A 21,822-nucleotide genomic window follows, 5' to 3' on the forward strand; every position below is an offset into this window, starting at 1 on the left:
TTCCTTCGCCTGAAGCTGACAGAAGACAGTTATCTCACACAGCTTTGATAGCTCCATACCTCTTCTTACTCCTCCAAAAGGATTAGGAATCACACAGTGCGGTGGCAGCAACGTACATTTAAATGATGATCTCAGGGCTGGCTGCAGTGGTGATGTGTCACCAGAGGGAAAGAGGAGAGAGGAAGGAGGCAGTGACTGCACTCAGCACTGGATGTTCTCCCATGCAAACAGGTAAAGGATGAGTGAGCGATGCTAACAGGGGGGATACAACTACTCAGGCTCCCAGTGAAGCTGCTTGGGGGCACAGGGATTCAACACAAAGTCTGAAAAAAGAGATCACTTAAGAATCATCAATTTCTGCAGATGCTATGGTTACCAGGCAAGAATATCTGCACTATCCTGGGAGCCATTCTGCAGTAGCTCTTGGCAAGTAGAAACTTCTTAAAAACAAAACTCTCACAAATAGATGGTATTGAAAGTGGCACCCATCTTATTTGTTATTAGCAAGTGCCTGTATTTTTATTATTTTACAGGCAGTAGACTTGGATATTCTCATCTTTTTCATCAACTTCAGGCTGTAAAGTAACTTGAGGTCTTTGTGCATGAGCTTGCTTAGGGATGGTAAAGCCAGCAGTATAATATTTACTCAACATTTTAATGCAGTATGTATGAAGTTGGTATGCAGTAAATGCTAGGGTATTTTGCAGTCTCTGAAATTCTTGGGTGCTAGGTCTTCTCGAGCTTGAGAAAGATAGCTGAGAAACTGAGGACAGGAGAGGATCGCCCACGCCACCAAGTCCAGCTCCTTGTGACAAGCAAGAAGCCTACGCAGTCTGAGATAACTGCCAGGGCAGCTGTCTCGCTGTGGTGAGGGCATACGGCTGCCATGTAACCTCTTGACTTCTGCAGGGAAACATCCAGCTGCAGCTGGAAGTAAGCCGGGAAAAGCTGCCGAGTTTGATCTCCCAGGCTGAGCTCCGCCAGCAGAGCCATTGGATGCTTCACCAGTTCTTACCAGCGCTGAGTTTGGTGGCTCCAGCTCTATGAAGACCTTGTGCCACACCTCACAGACCCAGGAGGGCTGGCAATACCCAAACATGAATTCACTGGGAAGTACATTCCCGTTCCCTGCACCACCACCTCTAAGTGCCTGTGGGTTCTCCTGCCCCTCCTTGCCAACCCTGGCCATGTCCAGCAGAGAAAAGGGGATGAAACAGGGAACCCTAGCACTCTGTCCCCAAGCTCTGCAGCCCTAGGGGTGGCTGCTCTCCAATCCACACAACCACAGCTGCCTCTCGGTGAGATGGGGTGGAGATGGGCTGGGGAGTGCTGCAGTCACGCCCCAGCGGGGAGGCTACATACCTGGGAACTGACCTAGATTGGGACTTCAGATGCAACCCCATGTCCTCCGGCTTTGCTGCAGCATTTAAGGTGCATGGTTCAAAAGATGGGTGCCTCAAAATACCCACAGCGTACCACCCAAGGAGACCAGGGGATACCAAGGGTATTTCCAGTGCGGTCAGAGCATGTGCTGGCTGCACGGAGACTTGTAAAGACCAGGTAGAGTTTCCTGCACTGCATGCACTCATCAACAGAGAAGCCACAATCTTAATACAATGCATATTTATACACTAATGAGACTAATGCTGAAAGCTCCTGACCCAAACTCTTAGGTCTTTAATGGCTGGGGCTGAAGGGAAAGCTCCAGTTTTCCAAAGCACAGCTACATTCTTTCCAAAGCGCATCCAGCCAATTAAAAGCAATTTTCAAAAATCTCCTAGGCCTATTTCTGGTTAAAAAAGAAAAGATCAACATGGAAAGCCCACCTCCAATTGACAGTAATAGGATCAAGATGGATCCCTGAAATGCTGCAGTCAGTGACAGCAGAGCTGAAACCCACAGACACAAAACAAGTCAATTAGCAACTCTCATTTACAGCGAGTTCTTAAAATACACAACAGATTCACAAGCTTTTAAGGATACAAATCAGGAATAACAACCCTTTGTCTTTAGATAAGGAGTGACAAAGTAGCATTAGATCAAAGCCAACATCTGAAAGCAGGGTGATTATTTTTAATAGTCTGTAACACTAAAATAGCACGAACATTTAAAGACATATAATTTGCTTTAAGTGTAGCAATTTTCGAGCCAAATCAATTTTTCAAGCTGAAGTTCTTGAAATGGTGATTGGGGGGCACCTTCACTCTAAAGCAACTACTGCTTGTCACAGCGTGCCCATCTGATTTCAGTGACACCGGTCACTTCTTACTCATGGTCTTTGGTTCCAAACAAGAGAACACGACACAGCTGTCTCTATTTTCCATTTAACTGCCCTTACTGCTTTTGGAAAGTGCACATTTCTGGCAAGATTTCCCTAGATATGCATTTAAATCAACACTGGCAGATGTCTCAGGCAAAATCTGTTAACAAAATATCTCCCATATAGTGGATTTCAACAGGATACTTTCTTCACTCAGTGGTGCTGATGGTAAAAACCAATTTTCAAAGCACATCGTGTCACTGGCTGTCAGAGAGTCTCTCATCCCTGCTCTGCCCTGGCTCAGCTCAGGAGATGTCCTCGAAGGTCAGTGCTTTGCTGCTTTTTGTCTACTGGCAGCTCAGAGATACAAAAACAAAAACTGTAACAGCTACACCAGGACTCCCTCAAAAGAAAAGCATATTTCTGGTGAAGACAGTTTAGTGGTATCAAGTGCTTTCATACTCATTCAAATAGAATAAGGTATCACAGGAAGAGAAAAGAATATCTGCTGAGCTCGGGAAGCTTCTCAGCAGTAGGTCAATTAACATTATTGCCTTTTATTCTAAGTGAGCTTAGATTAATGAAGATGCAAGGCAGAAATTCACACAGCTGTCAGCTGGGAATGGCAGTGCCAGACATACCCAGAGGACATCTCAAGGGGGAGCCCAGCACAGTCTGGCAGATCAAAGAAAGGCTTTCTGGGAAAAGCGAGAGCAAGCCGGGAGCCACCGCTCGCTCCAAGTGCCTGCGTGCTTTAAACCACGCGCTCTGCGGGCGACAGCATTCGCATCGATTCCTCTCATCAGACACTGAGCTTTACTGCTGGCTGAAAGCAAGGCTTCCTTGCTGCCCTGGAGCTTCCTACCTGGTGGGGACCAAGAGCCAGCACTGAAGCCTGTGAGCACAGGGACACCCATGTCGCTGGGGTGACTGCAGCATGGTGCGTGGCTGCAGGGAAAGTTTTGACAGCGTGAGCACACAGGGCAAGCCACGGCTCAAGGGCATCAGTAAAAAAAAGCCTGCAGAATACACTGATTAGGAAGACATGGAAATGGGTCCAAGTCCAGGACAACGCCCAGCACTAAACATGCTGCCTTCCTAACCAAAAGGGAACAAAGAAGTCCCTCAGGAAAACTTTGGGGGATTTTTAAGTACAGGACAGACACAGAAAGAGGAACAGGTAATAAATCAGATGTCTAGAAGCAGTTCTAAATACTGTTGTGCTATCAAAAACATGGATACCCTACTGATTTTTGTACAGAACCGTCACTGAATGAAGCCACGCTCACAAATGGCCAGCTGTTCCCCGACTTGCTGCAGTCCAAAGCCACTCGCCCTGGGCAGGGGAACAACAGATGGCATTTGGTCAGCACCCAGCTTGCCCAGCATGTGCTGCTGACAAAGCACAGCATGCAGAAACAGGGAGCTTGTGCTGCCTTGGATAAAGGCAGAATCACCTACGGAACTACCCCCAGACGGAGCCGAGCAGCCAAGTGGTCAGCCGTGCCGAGCAGGGATCAGCAGGTCCCTCTCGGCCACTGCCATCTCCCTCCTGCCTGGAAGCTCCCTCTGCAAGCCCACTGCATGGATGTAACTCATTTTTAAGGATCTAACAACAGCTTTTTGTGATTCACCCAAGACAACAAGGTATCTGTGGCAGAACAGGAAAACCATATCTGAGCTTTTATGTCTCGAGCTTCTGACTAATACATCCCTCGTATTCTCCCAGCCTCACCTCCCTGCTGTCACCCTGAAGCCTGCAGAGCAGCCAGATGTTCAAACCACAGCAGGCTTCACCACTGCAAACTCACTAGGAAAAATTGCTCAGTTACAAAACAGAGTTTTATTTGATTTGAGATTGTGGACGGGACCACAATCTGTGTTTTTGATTGTGTTTGTTTTGTTTTCTTTTTTTGAGTTCCCTATGCACAATGTGTAAACAGTGTAGTTTTCTGGCAAATTCCTTAAACAATTGTGTAAACTGTGTCTTTCCAACAGTAAACATCATTAAATCTGGTAGCACCTGTTTCTCTCAGCAGAACTTTATATACTTCTTTGAGAAAAAGACTTCACCACAAAAGTTTTCAGCAACTGAAGGTAAATTGCAAGCTCTCATCTGCACCAAAAAATCTCTTCAACTTCAACCTCCCCCGACTAAATGAAGCTTCAAAATCAGCAGCTGGCAGGAGCACACTGTACATTCAGATGGGCACACTAGAAGTAATTTCACTGTAACTCACAGCCCACACCCAAATTCATACCAGAGAGAAGTTTACTCCAGGCATGCAGATGTGTTAGCCACTACCCAACAGCTTTTCTTCCCTTCCCTTCAGGCCCTCATGAGAACATCCCCAAGAGCTGTTCAGAGATGATGTGAAGCATGGCACATCGTCCCTTGCTGTGAACTCCAACCTGACATAAGGTAGCCACAGCACCTCCCTCACTCTAAAACACTGACTGCTCCTGCTGATGTGAGCCAGCAAGCCAGCAGATGTGGGTTTGTGTGCTGTCACAAGGGGACAGCTAGAGGAATGGAGAGCTCAGCACAACAGCAGGGACTCGGGGTTACACAGAGCTCCTGGCTCCAAGGGAAACGAGCATTGCTAATGTTAGATGAGCCTTTTTTCCTTTCCCTTCACAGCAGACAAGAAGTGAAGTGGTAACCTGCTGGAGGGGAAGCCCCAAAGGCTGCAGGAGAGGGATGTGGATGGGATGGGGGAGTGGCGGACTTCACGTAGCTCACAGCATGATGCCCCTTAAGTGAGCTGCAAACCAGCCCTGCCCTGCAGATGGAGAGCACTGCAGGCTCTCAGGAAGAATTCACACAGCTTTCAGAGCATTTCACTGCTTCTCTGGGTTCCTGTGTGAGTGATGAGACCATGCAAGTCCAACCTCTTCTTAAATCACAGCCGATGGTAGCCATCTTGCTGGAAATTCATCTAGTTTCTTATTCCCCCCTCAGAGAGGAATTCCGGCATAAGCAACTTTTAAACCTGTAGTTTTTACTTTATTTTCAAGAATTTAGCATTTCATGAAACACTATGCTATGTAAACAAAGGAATTATTCCTAACTATTAAACATAAAGTCCCTTGTTTTTTTAAAGAAATACCAAAGCCAAGTACCAAGTCCCTAGATACGCCTGCAGGATATCCAAAGCAATTAACCCCTTTGTCAGACTTTTCTGACCTCCAAGATGGATCAGCCACATTTTGTGCAAGCATTTCTTCAGATGTTCTGGCAATACTAACGGTCTGTTCTTACCTGCTGGAGCTGAGTTCTCTGTTCCAGGACAGGTATGTGCAGGTTAGAAGCCAGGATAATAAATTGCCCTTCGGCCTTGGTCAAGTCATATTACTTGTCTCAATGCTACCCACCTGCTAGAGATACCAACACTGACCACAACTATTTTATATGCACATTTTTAAAGATCCTTTAGAAGCAAGCCCTGGTTGCAGTTCCCAGCCCAGCTCTCAGCACAGTCATTCTGAAATGTTGCATATAAAAGGGATTATTCAGGAAACCTGGAAAAGACCTCAGAAACTGAGCATAATAAAGACCCCAGTTCCTTCCCAAATACAAATAATGCGAAGCATGTAAGAGAAATCTTGGACTTTCCCTTTGGATAAAGAATTGCTGAAAATTGTATAGACTACATTTTTGATCAGGGAAATATTTATATTCATACTACTTTGAAGCCTAAGACAGCAACGCCTTCAGGCTAAGAAAATGTGATCTAAAACTCACATCTTGGCAGATAACAAGATAAGGGGGACCACACCCTCAGACAATATAAATCAGCATAGCTTCTGGGCTACAGCTTCCAGGTTTTAAACATATCTGCAGATTTTAAACCCCACTTCCTTATTTGTGGCTGAGAGAAATGTGTGCACAGCCTCAAATCTAGAACTGCATGCGGCAACCCTGCCTGTAAACAATTGTCAGAAACTAACAGTAACATTCAGCTGGACAGCAGCACTCCTGAATGGCGGCATCCATGACAAATACTGAATGAATACTGCACAGGCGAGCAGCTCTGCTCGTGCTGGTGGTTTTTACCTTTGCTAATACTCAGGTAACATTCAGCATTCCCATAGGTTATATGGCAGCTGAGAGCCAGTGATTAAAACCAACTGAGAAAACTTTGCAGACCTTGATGATCAGTTCTACTTCTGGTGTGTGGCAAAAAGCAGATGGCCTAAAGCATTTCAGAAAGAAACAAGCTTCAAAGATAATTTCAGCACAAAACTAATACAGGACTGAGCTGAACTCTTGCCTCCAGCCAAAGCTGCAGTAACTTCCCCAATAGCTCAGCCTGGGCTTACGAATTCAGAATCTATCTCATGTTGTGGGCACTTTCTCCTGTACCTTGCAGTCTAACAACTTCATCCAGTACTATAAAAGGTCTTGCATGTAGATAACCGGTCCTGAATGCTAGTCCAGATTTTGCAGCTACATTACGCTCTTTGTGAGGCTCCACATTACTAAACCATCAGTGAAAACAATGGAAACGCATGTAACGAGTCACACCACTGAAAATCAATACAGGAAGATAAATCATTCTCCTGTCAGGCTGCAGCAATCTGTTTGCCAGGATTCTGAGCTCTGCTGAACGAGTTTTTCCACGTTAACAAGCTCTTCACTCTTGGTGACCATGAAACCCTCTGGGGCTTGGCTTATGCTTATTAACTTGTGATATTCAACAAGTCTTAAATAAATAAATAAAGGCAGAAGGCTGCCTTTAAGCTACAAGCTACATTACAGGAGTCAGGAAAAAAAACAGGAAGATGTGCAGGCAGTAAGGAAAAGCATTAACGTAACTCCAGAGATCACCCTGCAAGAAGCGATCAGAGTTTGAGCTAATCTTCTGGCGAGCTGGCCTTTACATAGTCACTTAACAGAAACATCCAAACCATATTGTTATTTAGCTATAAGACTTGTTAACTTGTAGGTGGCTATTTTCAGTCTTTGGCAGTATGTAGCAGGTGACACCCACACTGCTGCTTTCAAGGAGTGTTACAGAGAATGTTTTTATCCCACAGAGACACCAAACAAAACTAGTATGTGTCAGAGAAACTGAGACAGACCTGAGGTGAGGGATGATGCCTTCCCCTGCTCTTCTGTTTGTAACTAAGGTATCCTTTTCTGGTAGACCAGCTGCAGTAACCTACAGGTCTGAGGACACGTTCACCATAACCTCTTACTGTATAGCATATGTGTATTTGGCCCGTTTGAAAGCAGTGGTTTTGAGACGTCTTCCACAATACTAGTGTGAAGGAGGTGCAATTTCACGTTTGGATTTGGCAATAAATCCTGACTAGTACAACTGTCTGGTCTCCATGAGAACAATGCAGAAAAAAAAAGTTTGGCTCCTAAATCAGACTTCAGCTCAGCGGTAGTCAAATCATGTAAGCCCCAAAAGGCTCCACAGCCAAGACCATGGAAATCTGGCTTTTGTGTCTGCTCAGACTTCTAAATTAAAGAATGTATTTGCAGACCAGCCATGGCAGAAATGCACAAGGAGGGTCTCTCACCCAATTAGTAACTGTTCCTCAAGAAGAGGGGGGAAAAAATGTTGAGAGAGATAGGATGCACGAGGAACGTGCGTGCAAGACCAAGCAAGCTGTAGGCAAGACATTAAGAATGATATGGAAAATGTATTTCTGAAATAACTCATTTCTTATCATTCTGGGCAGATGAAAATAACTTCCAAGGAAGGCATGTTCCTCTGTCTAGTGGTCACATGGAGACAACAGCTACCAAACTCTAACTGTTAAGAGCTGAAGCTTGAGCATTTGCTGTCAGCCATTTTTATCTTAAAATACCAATTAAATATCATTCTCATTTTGCAAAGAGTAATTTACTCTCCCAACCAGCAAGCAGAAACTGGCAACTACACTGTACACCTGTTATTATGCATTACAATGAAATTAAAATATTTAGAGAATTTGGCAAGTCTACGCTGCTAAAACTATGCTGGTAGTTGTAACTGTGAACTGCGTAGACGAACGCTGTTCCTGCTTGGTAGAAAAATATTGCTGCACAAAAAGCTACTGGTGGCCAGCAGCTGGCCTTTCAAGATAAGTATCAAAAACATGCACTTTGTGACATTTGGTCAGATGGCACGGGTGCTGAGGCTCTTGTTATTCAGCAGAAGCAGTAGGGAAAGAACCGAAGAATGCCCCCCTTGCAAGCCACGTGCAGTGACCTCAATGGGTGAAGTGCAGAGCACTATTTATTCAGGTGCAACAATACAAATCTTTGTGGGTTGTTCTGCAATGATAAAACAAAGAGGATTCCAAAGAATGCACTCCATGTGTGACTTCCCGAGCTCCACTATAAGCACGCTGTATTTGCAATATCAAGTGACAGCCAGAAGCAAAATTATTGTCGTTTGGGGCCGCTGAGTGAAGAACTTGAGCAGCTTTTCAAAATGGAAAAGTTTTATGGAGCTGCAGAGCATAATTGGGATGTGGGGAATAACACAGGGACCCGATGGAGATCGGTCTTTTCTCCCCCAAGTATTTATTTCAGCTGTCCAAGCCTTTTCATGTGAAAATAAGCGGTACAAGCTGGTAATAAAATGCAATTTATGTGCATTTCTTTTGTCTCCATGAGCCGGTTGCACTATTAGAGTATGGGGAACTGTGTGCAACGCAGTACAGTCAGTCACCATAGCTTTTATAATTAATTACTGTTTTTGTTTAAAATTTATACTCAATATGAAGCACCACAAGCACATGACAGTTAAAGTTGCAGTAACTTGAGGAAATGCATTTCTCATCACAAATAACAGAAGCAATGCAGATACCTCAGCATCAGATATCCTCAGTATTTGAAAGTTAGCCTAAATGTAAGCTCCACAACGCGTGGGGACATCACCACAGATGCACAGCTGATGCTACCTTTACACAATCAATCATTCTTGCATTTCTGACATGACCAACTGACTGCTGTCTACAGTGTTATTAGGTTATTTTAACCTCATCCACATGTTGAATAACATCCTCGTCCCAGGATTTTCAAAAGAAAATACCTAAAGGACCTGTGGTTTCCAAACAACACAGTGGTTGTTTCAGAAAGAATATGTAAACTGAATCTTAACTGACCATTTTAGGAGAAAATTGTATTCAGTAATCTTTGGCAGTTTTTCTATAAATAGATCAGGGAACTTTATACAGGATGCATGTAAGCTGTTGAGCTACACCTGGGCTATGTCAAGAGCACAGACAGAGGAAGTGAAGGCAAGCCACCTGCAGGTATCCTCACCCAATGCCCTCCCAGGAGTTGAGCAGGAGGGATTCTCCGGGTGCTTCCACCTCGATTCCAGATTTTGGAAACTGCACATTGCTGGCTTCCCAAACCATGCCATTTCTGCTCTTTCTGCCCACATCACAACCTTTTCACACCCCATGGTATCAAGGATGTGGTAACAGATTGTTCAGCCTGAGCCAGGTACTGAGCAGAACCTGTGTAACTCTCAGAAACAGGAAATATGAACTGAAGAGTCAAGGTTTATTAAAGGTGTGCAGTGCATGATCCCTACTCAGAGCAAATAAGCATTTCTGCAATGTCTGGACAATTCTACTTCCACAGCTATGCATATAAAACCAGCCAAGATCTGTACCGAAAGTAAATTCTATCAATGCTGTTTCCTGATCCTGATGGTTTTGGATGCCACCTGCCAGCTTGGCACTTCCTTTTCTTAGGGATTCAGTTAGTTATAACCCCAAAATACTACTGACAAAACCTGGCTCCTTCAGATCACAGCTGTTCCCACAGGATCCAGACGCTTTCCTATGTGCTCTACTCTGTTTTTGACTCTTTTCCTGCAGGACACTCATCTCCCACTACTTACAGCACATCCCGACTCCTGCCACAACATTGGTGTACATCTCTGATTCAGTGGGTATCTTATTCCTCCTTGTCAATACTTGTCACCTGCTTTTAACACCTCTATGCACGCTCTTCTCAGCCACAATAAATATCTCTAGGATTAGTAGCAAAGACTCAGCCTAAGACATGCACTACTTGCAAAAACATTCACTACTTACAAATAGAAAAGGGAAATTTCATGTTTCATTCTTCCTTTCTCTCCTGGAAATGTGCACACATCCTAACCCATAGGTTTCTTCAGCAGTCTCTTCTGTCCAGCAACACTAAGCCAAGGAAACATTGCCATCTCAACTGTGAGTGGCCGATTCTTTCCAACCCTGCTAAGAACAGGATGAAGAACAGAAGAGCTTTCCTTCAAAGTGAAAAGGAAAAGCTGAACTGGGAGTCTTTCCTGGTTCATTTAAAGGGCCTGTGCAAGCGCCTGTGATCCTCAAAAGGCTGAGGATCAAAGGAGGAACAACAGATGAACCATCTTCTGCCATTAACTTTTCTTTCAGCAGAGAGAGAAATTCAGGCCAAAGGAATCCTAAACTAGCTGTTGGCCAGAGCAGACTCCTTAAATCCATTTTCAACTGTAATGAATACCAGTTAACTATCCACTCTCCCTCTGCCCTCCAAGAACATACTTATCCCTTATAATACCACATCTTTTCCATCTGTGTGATTTAAGTAAGGTAGAGAAAGACCCAGCCGTGGGAATCCATTCTGCCACTGCTTTTTCTTCTCCTCAGGAACAGAGGTCATTTCGCCTTGGATTTTAGCTTCTTCAACTGAAGGCAAACAGGAAGCCAAAGAAGAGCCGATGCTGTGATTCCCTATGCATCCCTCTGAACTGAACAGTCAAAACCTGGCCTTTGAACAAGCAAGCAAGCACAGTACTTGTGAAAGCATGAAGGCCAAGAAGGATGTTGTTGGTGTTTGGGTAATGGATCACTACTCTGGAAGTGAACAGGTAGTTCAGAAAAGAAAAAAAAAAAAGACATTGTCTTAAGTTTTTGTTGCTGTTTGACAGAGATTATGTTTTTAAATTAGTGGGAAATGAGTAAAACAGAAAACTACTTCTCAGGACTGCAGAGGCACTTGGCCCGCTTGAGTTTAATGCCTGGTTAAATTCATCTGGCTCCAACAGCCAGCTCCATCTGAATGCAGAGGCAAAGCATCAGGATCCTGATCAGAGATCTTTTGGACCATGTGCTGCTTAGCCAACATCTGTTTTTCTAGAAATGCTACAGCATAAGCTAGCAAGTAATGCATACCTTTGTTCTGCTATATATTTACCCAGACATTGCAGCTCACTTTTGCAGATTTCTTTTTTTTTTTTTTTAATGGAGGTCAGGCTTTTCAGTTTGGTTTGTCCCCTTCAAGCTCTGCTTGAACTGCCTTCACACAAAGTTCAACAGAATGCTATTTGCCCTGTAATTTTGTTTCAAGTTTGAGGTGTGAGGAAATAAATAGGTACAATATCAATTACATTATGGTTTTTTGTTTGTTTATTTTTTCAGAAATTGCTAGGAATGGGACTTAGAGAAAATAAATAACGTTAACTCAATGTGGAGTTCTCTTCTTTGGGTAACATGTTAACAAAGAGTTGTACTAAGATCCCTGCACTCCATTAAAAAAGCCAACTGAAACAGACAATTTTATGAGAACTAATTCTTTTGAGTAGCCCTCTGAAAGAAGAGCTATCAGCCCTCCATGTACACATGCTTGGCAGTTTGAACAGTATTCGATGACAGTACCTGAAAAAACATGATCAATGCCCTTTGTGTGTGGAGCCAGTATGCTCATTTAACTGGTAGACCATCAGGAGTTGAAAGTCACTCCATTAGCTCAGGAGGAAAAGGACCGGGTTGCTTCTTATTTACGCATTCATTGCACTTAATGAAGACCTGAAGAAGGTTTTTTTGCATAGATGGAGCTTCCCCATCCATAGATTCACAAACAAATGCCAGATACAAAATATCTGGCATGTTTTCACAGCACGTTTTCAGCTACAGACCTATTGTGTTTCTAATAATGGTGTTTAGACTCACCAATCGATCACGCTGTGAAAGAAAACTGCAGGGACATCAGGCACAGAAGGACACTGATCTTGTTTTTGGGACAGAGTTTGTGGAAAAGCTGTCAGATGAACTGGGTGTTCCTTTGTCAGAGCTGAGAAGCTTCAGTACCAGGAACAGATGTTCCCAGCTGGAAACCTTTAAGCAAGTTTAAGTCTCCTCCTGCCTTATCTTCTCGATGGCTGAAAGAAGTAAGGGCATTGGAAGAGAAGCACGATAGACTGCTCATCTCCAATTTGAGGAATTTGTGAAGCAATCAGCATAATTCTTCCATTGGAAAGCATTCCTGTTTTGCTTACTCCACTACGAACCTAGGTCATGAACACTAACAAGGGTAAAGAAATCTCAGGATGCGGCTTGAGGTACCGTTCTGTGACAAACATTCCTGAGCTGCTTCTCATGTGCAATGATGGCTTGGAAAGTTACACCTATCCTCTTGATGGACTCCGAATTAAGCCATCAAACTAAATATGTCCATGTCTAAAAGATTAAAACAAAAATGAATAATGGAATTGATGAAGGCAGTTTCAAAATACACTTGGAACTTAACAGATTTAAATGAACTTCTCATAAAACAAGGTTCTCTTGAAAACACAGCTCTTTGGTTATCATTGTTTTGTTCAATGGAGAAGCAGCAGCAGAGGCCCAAACCCAACGCTTACAGTGGTGAAAAAAAGAGTGAAGTGAGTCTGAAATCTAATTCTGTTTAATTTACACTGAATGATCAACTGTATACAAATGTTCATTACCTGTCTGTTCATTACATCACTGTTTAGACGGCAAATGTGTACACACACTTGAGAATATCCATCAAGATAAATAATGCTAATAAAAGGCCACAACAAGGTACGTTCTGAAAGAGAAGAAACTGTATACATCTTCCTGCGTAAATCATACAGACGTTGTGAAAAGATGACGGGAGTTGTCTGCTACGAATCCAAGATACAGACATTTTAATAACAGTTTAGTCAAAGTTTACCTGACAGGAGTATTTAGATGTTATGTCATTAAACTGTAGCATGTTTATAAGAGAAAATACAAAGATGAAGAAAACTTCAGAGCTGGCAGAATTCAGTGGCTGAATATTACAACCTCATAGCACTACTAGTCCATGTGGAAGGTGCTTTCCCTACATCTGGATATATGAGGAGAGGTAAATCACAAAGCTAAAATACCTTCCCATTGATGGTTGGAATAAATGCAACCAATGTCAACCTGAACACATATTCTATCTTCATTAAGTTCATTGGCCTATGTATAAGTTACCAATTACAGTAAATTAAAAGCACTTGCATTGCTGGCTCTCACCTCATTGCTCAGTTTCTAGTTCTTTTAATAACCACACTGAGTGAATTTGACAGAAATAAAACTAGAGATTCCACTCTATTAAAAACACATCCTTTTGCCTAAGAAAATGACAGCTTCTTATGAAGTGTATTGTCTTTGCTCAAAGAAAACAAAAAGGGCAAGGTGCTCTGAGCAGAGTAATCTTCACTAGTGTCCTTAGCTGCTTCCTTGTGACTGTAGGCGACTGGGTGGAAAGTCTGATTGTAAAGAACTACAGACAAATGCAAATTGCACTTCAAGCTCATTGTTTTATACATGTCTGCTGGTGACTAACACATCCTGGGAAGTGATTAAAAATATCAATTGGGATTTCAATGCTTCTTTTGTTTGTTCTTATAAAATGTATATATATGTATATGTATACTCAGTATCAATCTTGCAGGAATGAGTTTTTGCTCCTGACAAACCACAAGGAAGCACAGCTCACAGCAGAGAGATGAGGGTATGAGCTGGTGCCAGCCAAGCCAGCAGTTCTGTAGCTGAGAGGGGAGAGCTGGTGTAAGTACAGCACACAAGGCAAGTGACTGACTAACAGGCAGCAAAGCAGAATGGTTTCTCACTCAATAGCTGCAACATCACAACCACAGCACCTGTCTCTGCCTTAACATATTAAAAAAGAAGAGATCAGTGGAACACAGCACACCCAGCTCAGAGCCTGGACAGTACAATCAGGAAATTAAAGGCTGGACTACAGGTGTGTTGTTGGATCAGCCACAAGTTACCATCTGCAACACCAAATTCAGAATGAGGCTCGGACAATGAGTGACTCAGAGCTCAAACAGACAATAAAACAAGCTCTAGAAAGGGAAAAGGAGCTTGAAACACAAACAGGTGAAGTAGATATTCAGGCAAACTAGACTTTTTTTTTTTTTTTTTTTTAAAGAGGGAGGGGCATAAGATAGGGTAGCAACTTAATTTGAAAAAGAAAAAGCAGAAAGGTTTTCCCATCCCCACTACATCCATCAGCTCAGTAATGCATACTATTGCATTGATTTTGTACTAAAAGTAACTATTGCTATCAGACAGAATCAAAAGGGCATTTTTTTTGACATTCAACTAGTAACATCCTTAATTTTGGATATCATACAGTACCTCCATGTCTGTTAGTGTGCATTTTAGATTGAACTGCTCTAGTGGATATTGTTAAGGATACATTTTATTCTGGCTACACATCTCTGCAAGCTTATTTTGCATTTCACCCACAGAGATCAAATTTGATGATTTTTTGTACTGTCAGCGGAGGACTACAGTTATCTCCTTGTGAAACTGGTTTTCTTACCATATAGTAAAACCACACCTATTTTCCACAAGCCCTTTGCATATGTCTATGATTTTGGTAAGTGGATGAATGACAGTTCAGTTCCCAACTATGCTAACTACTGTAACTTAGCTCATTTAGACAATTCAGACCCATTTTGTAAAGCAACCTTGCTATTTTTAACAATTCCAAACCCCATGACTGACTCCCAGATGAGCACTGAGGAGGGATCAATGATGTTTTGTGCAAGCATTAGTGTAATTCCTGGCATTATGCTACAGCTGCTTCAACAGCAAAAGAGCCCATAAATATTGGGAACAAGGAGAGAAAAGATGAACAGAAATGCAAGAGAAGCAGTATACTCTATTGATTTGGATATGTTAACATTTACTAAGAGTACAAAAACCTCTTAATGAGGTTCAAACTCTTGAGTATGAAAACCTCTTAACTTGTCATTAAGCCAAACCGCAACACTGTCTATTAAGGCTCAATGTGTGAAAACATTTCTCGGAACATTAATTTTGAAGTCTTGCTCCAGATTTTCTGTCAATAACCATCAAAGCCCCAGAACAAACCCCAAAACTGTGACAGCCTGCCTTAGCACGTCGCAGCCTGAGAGCAGCTGAGGAGAGACCGCAGGGGGGCTGGGAGTGGCGGGGGTTCAAAGCTTTAATGATCTGCAGGGTGAATATTGCAATCCTCCCTTTGCACCAGGGAAGGACGCAATTGGCCAAACACAACAAACCATAAACTTGCTTCAAAACAAAGCCGCCAATCTGTGTAAGGCCTCTTGGGCCACAAAGAAGCAGTTCCATCGTGAAGCCTACAACCTCTTCTGTTGCTCTGGCACAATCACTCTCCTGATGCTGGGTCACAGCTTTCAAGCACTGATGCCGAAGTTGCTGTCTCCACAGCTCAGGCTTGTACTGCACAGCCATCCAGCTCCTAGCGGAGCTGCTCCTATGTCACCAGAGGGATTGAGCGCAGCAGAGCCTGCACTGTCTTACTCTATGCACCGGCACTCCATGAGAAAGCCTTACTACCTAAAACCATCATATAAAGAACAAGATGCAAAAAGCAAATGCCACTGCCTTCAAGTGGGAGCAGGACCAGGTTCAGCCAAAGAACCTGCTGCCACTTCAGTACCAATTCAACGCCTCCCTGAAATATTTTCCTCAACAAAATAGTATCAAAAGGACTTCTGATAGGTAGAGAAAATAGAGGGAAATATTTGTTGAGCTAAACGGATATGAAGGAATTCAAGCATTATAGTATGTCTGCCTAAATACATCAATAAATAAAGATTAATCTAAAACTAACCCCTTCTGCCCCCTAGAAATGCAAGGCCATCATTTTGCTGTGGTGTAACAAACTTTGGCTTTGGCCTCATGCACATATGGTTCAAATTAGCACCTGCATACCTCAGTTATTAAACAAAAAACTGCTCTCTCTCCATGACCTGGAGAGTTTTTGTATACAAGAACTTATCCAACAGCATTATGTCTTCCCTTATCAGATGTGTGTGGTATGACATAATGAATGTAGCACTGCAGCACGACTGGCACCAGTCCAATTCCCCAGCACTGGGTCACATTTCCCACTGCATTGTTTTAAAGCAGACAGTATGGCCTTGCTTGCTAAAGGATGGAGCCCTGGAATTTTACCTCAGATCCTTCCAATTTAACCTAAGTCTGATGAACTAAACTCAATCTCTAGGGAAAAATGCATCTGTCTAAACCACCGCTTGCAGCTGAATTGAGAGCTATGCACCAGCAATTTTTATCTTGATTTGTTGCATATAAGTTAAGGTGTCTGCTGCGTGAGCAGGATTTCAAATGAAAAGTTGCTGTTCTAGATACTTCTCTGAAACAGTGCTTGGGGATTTGGATAGTGGAAAACAAATTGTCTTACCGTTAACGCGCATATCTCAATGTTAAGGAGACCTAGCTTCTATTTCTGACTCTACCAAGTGTGCCACATGAGCCAACACAACTTGTTTACTTTCTCTAGGTCTCACCTTTAACCTCATGTACTCGTGCTCATCCAAACAGACTTACACCAGCTGAGGATAACTGCTGATTCCTTGCTGCTCTTGTACACATGCAAACCATCACATAAAACATACAGGTATATTTATACATTTTTTATTTTATATTGTATATTATTTATACATTTATACATTTAGTTGCCTACTGAAGTGCTCTTAGTTCTTCCTTTCAATAACTGTTGATTTTCAAACATTTCTTCAGTCTTTTAAGAGACTGCTGCCGTAGGCTACTGCTTGACAGATTTTCCCAAAGACCAACCCTATTTCACAATGAGAGCACCGTGGAAGTAGATTCACAGCTTAGACCCACCTCACTACCTCCTCCCCTTCTGAAGGCATACAGCACAACAGGCTACAGTGAAGCTGCTCCAAGCAGAAGGTAACTGAGCAGATTAAAAGGAACAGCATAATAACAACTGTCGGTAACCTGAGTGCCGATCTAGTAGTTGGTTCAAGTCTCATGCCAGCACAAGCTAGATGGTGACCACCATGCTGAGCTGTGAACTCACTTCTATCAGATCTGAACTTCCTTCATGCCTTGAGCTATCAGAACTGACCAAATATAAAAGCTTTGGATCTCATTTTCAAGCATTTCATGGGTCTGAAGTCCTGGTCCAAACCACTGTTAACAGCAACAAGTTAAAGCGGGCCAGGATTTAATTCCCAGGGCTGAATTTCCTCAGGGACTGCTCTGATTTATACTTATATGCAATTCTGAAAAACATTATTTTTCCTACTTATGTAGTCTATGGTAAACAGCTCTTTAAAATATGCCTCAAGAGCTCCCTAGCAATAATCATTCTCAAAAGGTCAGTCAGTGTCAAACCGTAACATTAATTTGTTCTGCACTTGCTATAAGGCTGTATAAAAGAAAACTTTCAAGTGCAAACACTGAGACATCCAAGAAGATTAGATTAAGTGTCTCCCTTTTCATCTCAGCTGAACACTGGCCAGTAAATACTCAAAATGGTGTTGGACAACTTTGCGCAGCTGTTCATTAGAGCAGACAAGAGGAAATCATTAAAGATAGAAACTTCCAGCCACTTGACTTCCACACCAAAATAGAAGAACAAGTGGTACAGGTCCATGACCTGATTTGCATGCTCACAAGCCAACTGCCAAGCATAGCCCTGCCTTGTAACGCAAACCAGTATTTTTCTACAGCGTAATTGAGAGCTTTCCAGTTCTGTCCTCCTGGGCTCCCATGCTTGCAAATCCAGTAGCTGGAATTTACATAATTGCAATTTCACTTCGCAAATACTGTTGGGCTCTTTTTATGCCTGATTTTCTGGACAGCTGCTTCTTGGAGTTGAAGTCTTCACTAATTATTTGAAACATTTAACGGAAAAAATGCAAACCATATTTGAGACAATTATTACCAGAAAAAAAAAAAAAAAAAAGGCAAGAAATTCTCATGGTTTTGATGATGAGGGGACTAAAGGTTTTTGTGTGTTTTTTTTTTTTTTGTTTTGTTTTGTTTTTCCCCCTTTCGTTCTCCTTTGCTCTTTAAGAACAGCACATGCAAAACATTTGTGAAGCCAACACAGCTGCAGGGTCCGCTCACCAGACCAGTACTGTCTACTCAGTATCCTTTCTAGCTTTTTATAGATACAAGTTAAAAACACCGTGAAATTTATTTCCTGTAATAATGATCCCCAAATATTTTCTTTAAAAGTCAACGTTTCAGCAAAACTCTCCCAAGGATGTGGAGTTATGCAGCGCCATTGTGTTAACCCAGCCCTTCCCTGCCCCACGTCCTTCACCATCACCTCTGCAGCCACCCGTAGGTGCTTTCTTTTGCCTGCCAGAGTCTTCGTGGTCAAGGAACCCAGGCTGGCTATGTACAGAGGTGCTGATGCCTTCTGAAACCCACCACATCACACACTACAGTGGAGGCACAGTCCAGTATATGGAATATACAGGCACTAAGAGGCTCTTTTCCCAATTTTCTCTTTTTCCTATTATAAATTCCTGGGCAGATAACTTTATAGCTCATTTTCCTCCTCTCTATTTGCTGCAGGCTGCTTCTGGTCTCCACCTCTGCATTTTCAGTGCCTAGCCTAGCCTCAGGAAGGAGCTCTAGAAGCTGTTATAATGTAAATATTATTATTTTAAGCTAATAAATATAAGATCTCCTGGCCTGAATACACAACCCATTCCAGCACACTGATATCATTTCCTTACACAGCACTTGTTCTTTTAACAATTATACAGACTTCCTTCCATAACAGCAGCCCTCTTCACAGTGGAGCAGATAAAAGCAACACACACCACTTCTTAAGCCTCAGTCTCCATTCCATGCTGTTCATGAGACCCTCTGACCTTACGTAGGGCCACTGGAAAGCTGTACAAGTCCACAGGGACAAGGAGATTACCATAGGATGTTGCTCAGAGGACATCACGTGTGCAGGTCTGGTTCCAGAAGCCAGAGGAAGTTGGGGGGCACTGCTAAGAACTGCTCAGTCTGTCAAACGGCGCGGCCTGCTCCTATAGCAGCTTCACTTGCTCACTACAGCAAAGCAGCTCTGAATTTTGGTACAGAGCATCTGGATACTGAACATGCCACAAAGCAGCAGAAGAGAGAAGAATAGTCTGCATGTCTGAAAACTCACTCTTTTATTCAAAATACTTCAAATCAGTTTAATAAGAGAAACCGCATCCTTGCTACAGTTAGATCCTTACTCCACTGTGATTATAACAACAGAAGGAAACAAAATAAAAACGCTCCCTGCTATACAAAGCCTCGCTTCTTTTTGCAATCTCAGAGCTGCAGAGTGAAAACAATCACAGCATACGCATGAACCCAACATGCACCAAAGGAGCTCCCATTCCTCAGCCAAGTGTACATCCAGGTAGGGAAGGACTTCAGGCACGAAGGTAGTTGGATGGAGTGAACGAAGAGAACATAAGAAATGCAGCAGCTAACATCAGTTCCAGCATTTTTTCTCCTTGGAGGACTTTGCAACATTGGAGGCACCCTTTTAAAATACAGTTTCCCTACTGTACTTATAGGTAGCAACACTGTGGTTCAATAGCTGTAGTTATCTAGGGGTCCACAAAGAAATACGCCCAGGTCCTTGGGGCTGCATACCCCTAGAACTGACTCAAGCACTTGGGACATCAGGCCTAAGATACTTTGCTCAGATTTCAGGTGATTTTTTTTTTTTGGTTTGGTTTGTGGCACAAGCAGATCATTATTTGTATTTTGCTGGTAAATGTGCTAAGCACACTCAAAGAGGAAGAAAAACATATCACAAAGCATTCACAGTATATCCTTAACAACAGAACACAGAAGTAATAATACCTGACCTCAAATAAACGGCAAGTCATTCAGAGAACTGAAGCAGGTTGAGTTGAAAAATATAAACTATTTCTGTTTCCTCTGTACTCTGCACCTGAAAAACTACTCACAGATGGTTGAGACTGCCTAATCTAGACAATTTAATTGCTTTCATTTCATATAGTCACAGTGTTACTGTAAAATCTTTCGCTATAAAAGGTTAGAGCATCACTAACGGATATTTGCAAACCCAGGTAAGACTAGGTAAGGGTCTGGGGTTTATTCAATTAAAAAAATATAGGTTGTGAAGGGTTTCAAGTCACCTTCTCTTCATGCTCAACCAAAACATTCAGATTTGTTTTTTCCACAAAAGCAGGTGGTCAACTTTTGCTCACATACTTGCCACTGAAGTCGGAAGCTATACACCCTTGAGGGAAGTGACTACAATGTCAGGGCAGCACAGGTTTCTGGAATAGTGCCATGCCTGCCTTTTCAAATTCCTTCTCAACTGTGGCTAGTTGAAACGCTTGCTAGGGAGATGAAGGAATAGGAGAGAAGAAATAAATTACATATTGTAATTTATTTCACCCACTGATATTTAGGATCTGCAGTGAAAAGCCATTTGTCATTTTGATCTGCCCATTTTTCTATTCTTACCCCATTTAGTTCCCATCTTATAAAATGGTTGCTATAAATTTATTCTGCATATTTTGGTGTGACAGTAATGTTTATACCTGTGATATGCAAAAAAAAAAATCCTGGAAAATTTTACAAATAACTTTGGAACTGGAGTTTAAAAGTGGTCACCTATATCAGCTTATTACTCTCCTGTCTATTGGCAGCTTCCAAGAAAACTCCCAGGAAAAGAGTCATGAAGCTTGAGAGGACAGAACTATTTGCTGACCCAAGACTGTGTTTTGATCCCTTATATTTATACTTCTGAGCTTTGTTTTGAACCATGTGGCAACCATCTCCTGCATGATTTTCTATGCAATAGATAGGGCTGACTTGACACCTCGGTTGGCATTACCCAACCCATCAAGTTACTGTGATCAACCATTTTTGACATTCTGCATCAACGGAGTCCTGAACAAGGTGGTGTTTACTACCAGCAATACTCATGAGGAAGGACATTAACCTGGCAGCACTGCTAATCTTTTGACCCAACAGGGCTTTTGTAAAATATTTGACCTGAATCTGTGCTGAATGCTAGATTTACAGATGCTGGATAGAAAAGAAGGCAACAGAGCATGCAGGGTCAAGGAACAAGCACACTCTAATTCAAGGGACACAGCTTGATAGTCTTTGCTTAACACCCAAGTCAATGCAATTTACTTTGGCAATATCTACTAGTTAGGTTTATAACTTCATTAGGTTCCAGCTCTGTTCAGAGCCAAAAGAAAGGGAATCAGCCAGTATGATGAAAAATGAGTGACCCAAGGAATATTATAAACAGATCTATCATTTTTGTGTGTCAAATAACAGAGAAAGAGAAGTTTATTTTATCCCACCTTATTTTGACAACTCTAGCTGTCAACACTAGCTCGGTGTAGTATGATAAACAATATTTTTGTATCAGTTGCCTGCAAGTGCCAGTTGAAGAAAAAACATCTTAAAACTGTTACAGTTTTGCATGGAAAACAGAAGTTGCTTTGTTTGCAGTCATATCCTTTTAC

The 21,822-nt window shown here is 42.4% G+C and overlaps 1 protein-coding gene across 1 annotated transcript in view; it reads right to left on the reverse strand.

The window, feature by feature from the left end:
- Positions 1–21,822, reverse strand: part of CFAP299 (cilia and flagella associated protein 299) — a gene marked incomplete at both ends in the record, with an annotated part of 148,726 nt that overhangs the window by 85,697 nt on the left and 41,207 nt on the right. The window lies entirely within an intron of this gene.

This window comes from Netta rufina (genome assembly GCF_964035555.1).
Source record: "Netta rufina genome assembly, chromosome: 4".
NCBI classification, from domain to species: Eukaryota; Metazoa; Chordata; class Aves; order Anseriformes; family Anatidae; genus Netta; species Netta rufina.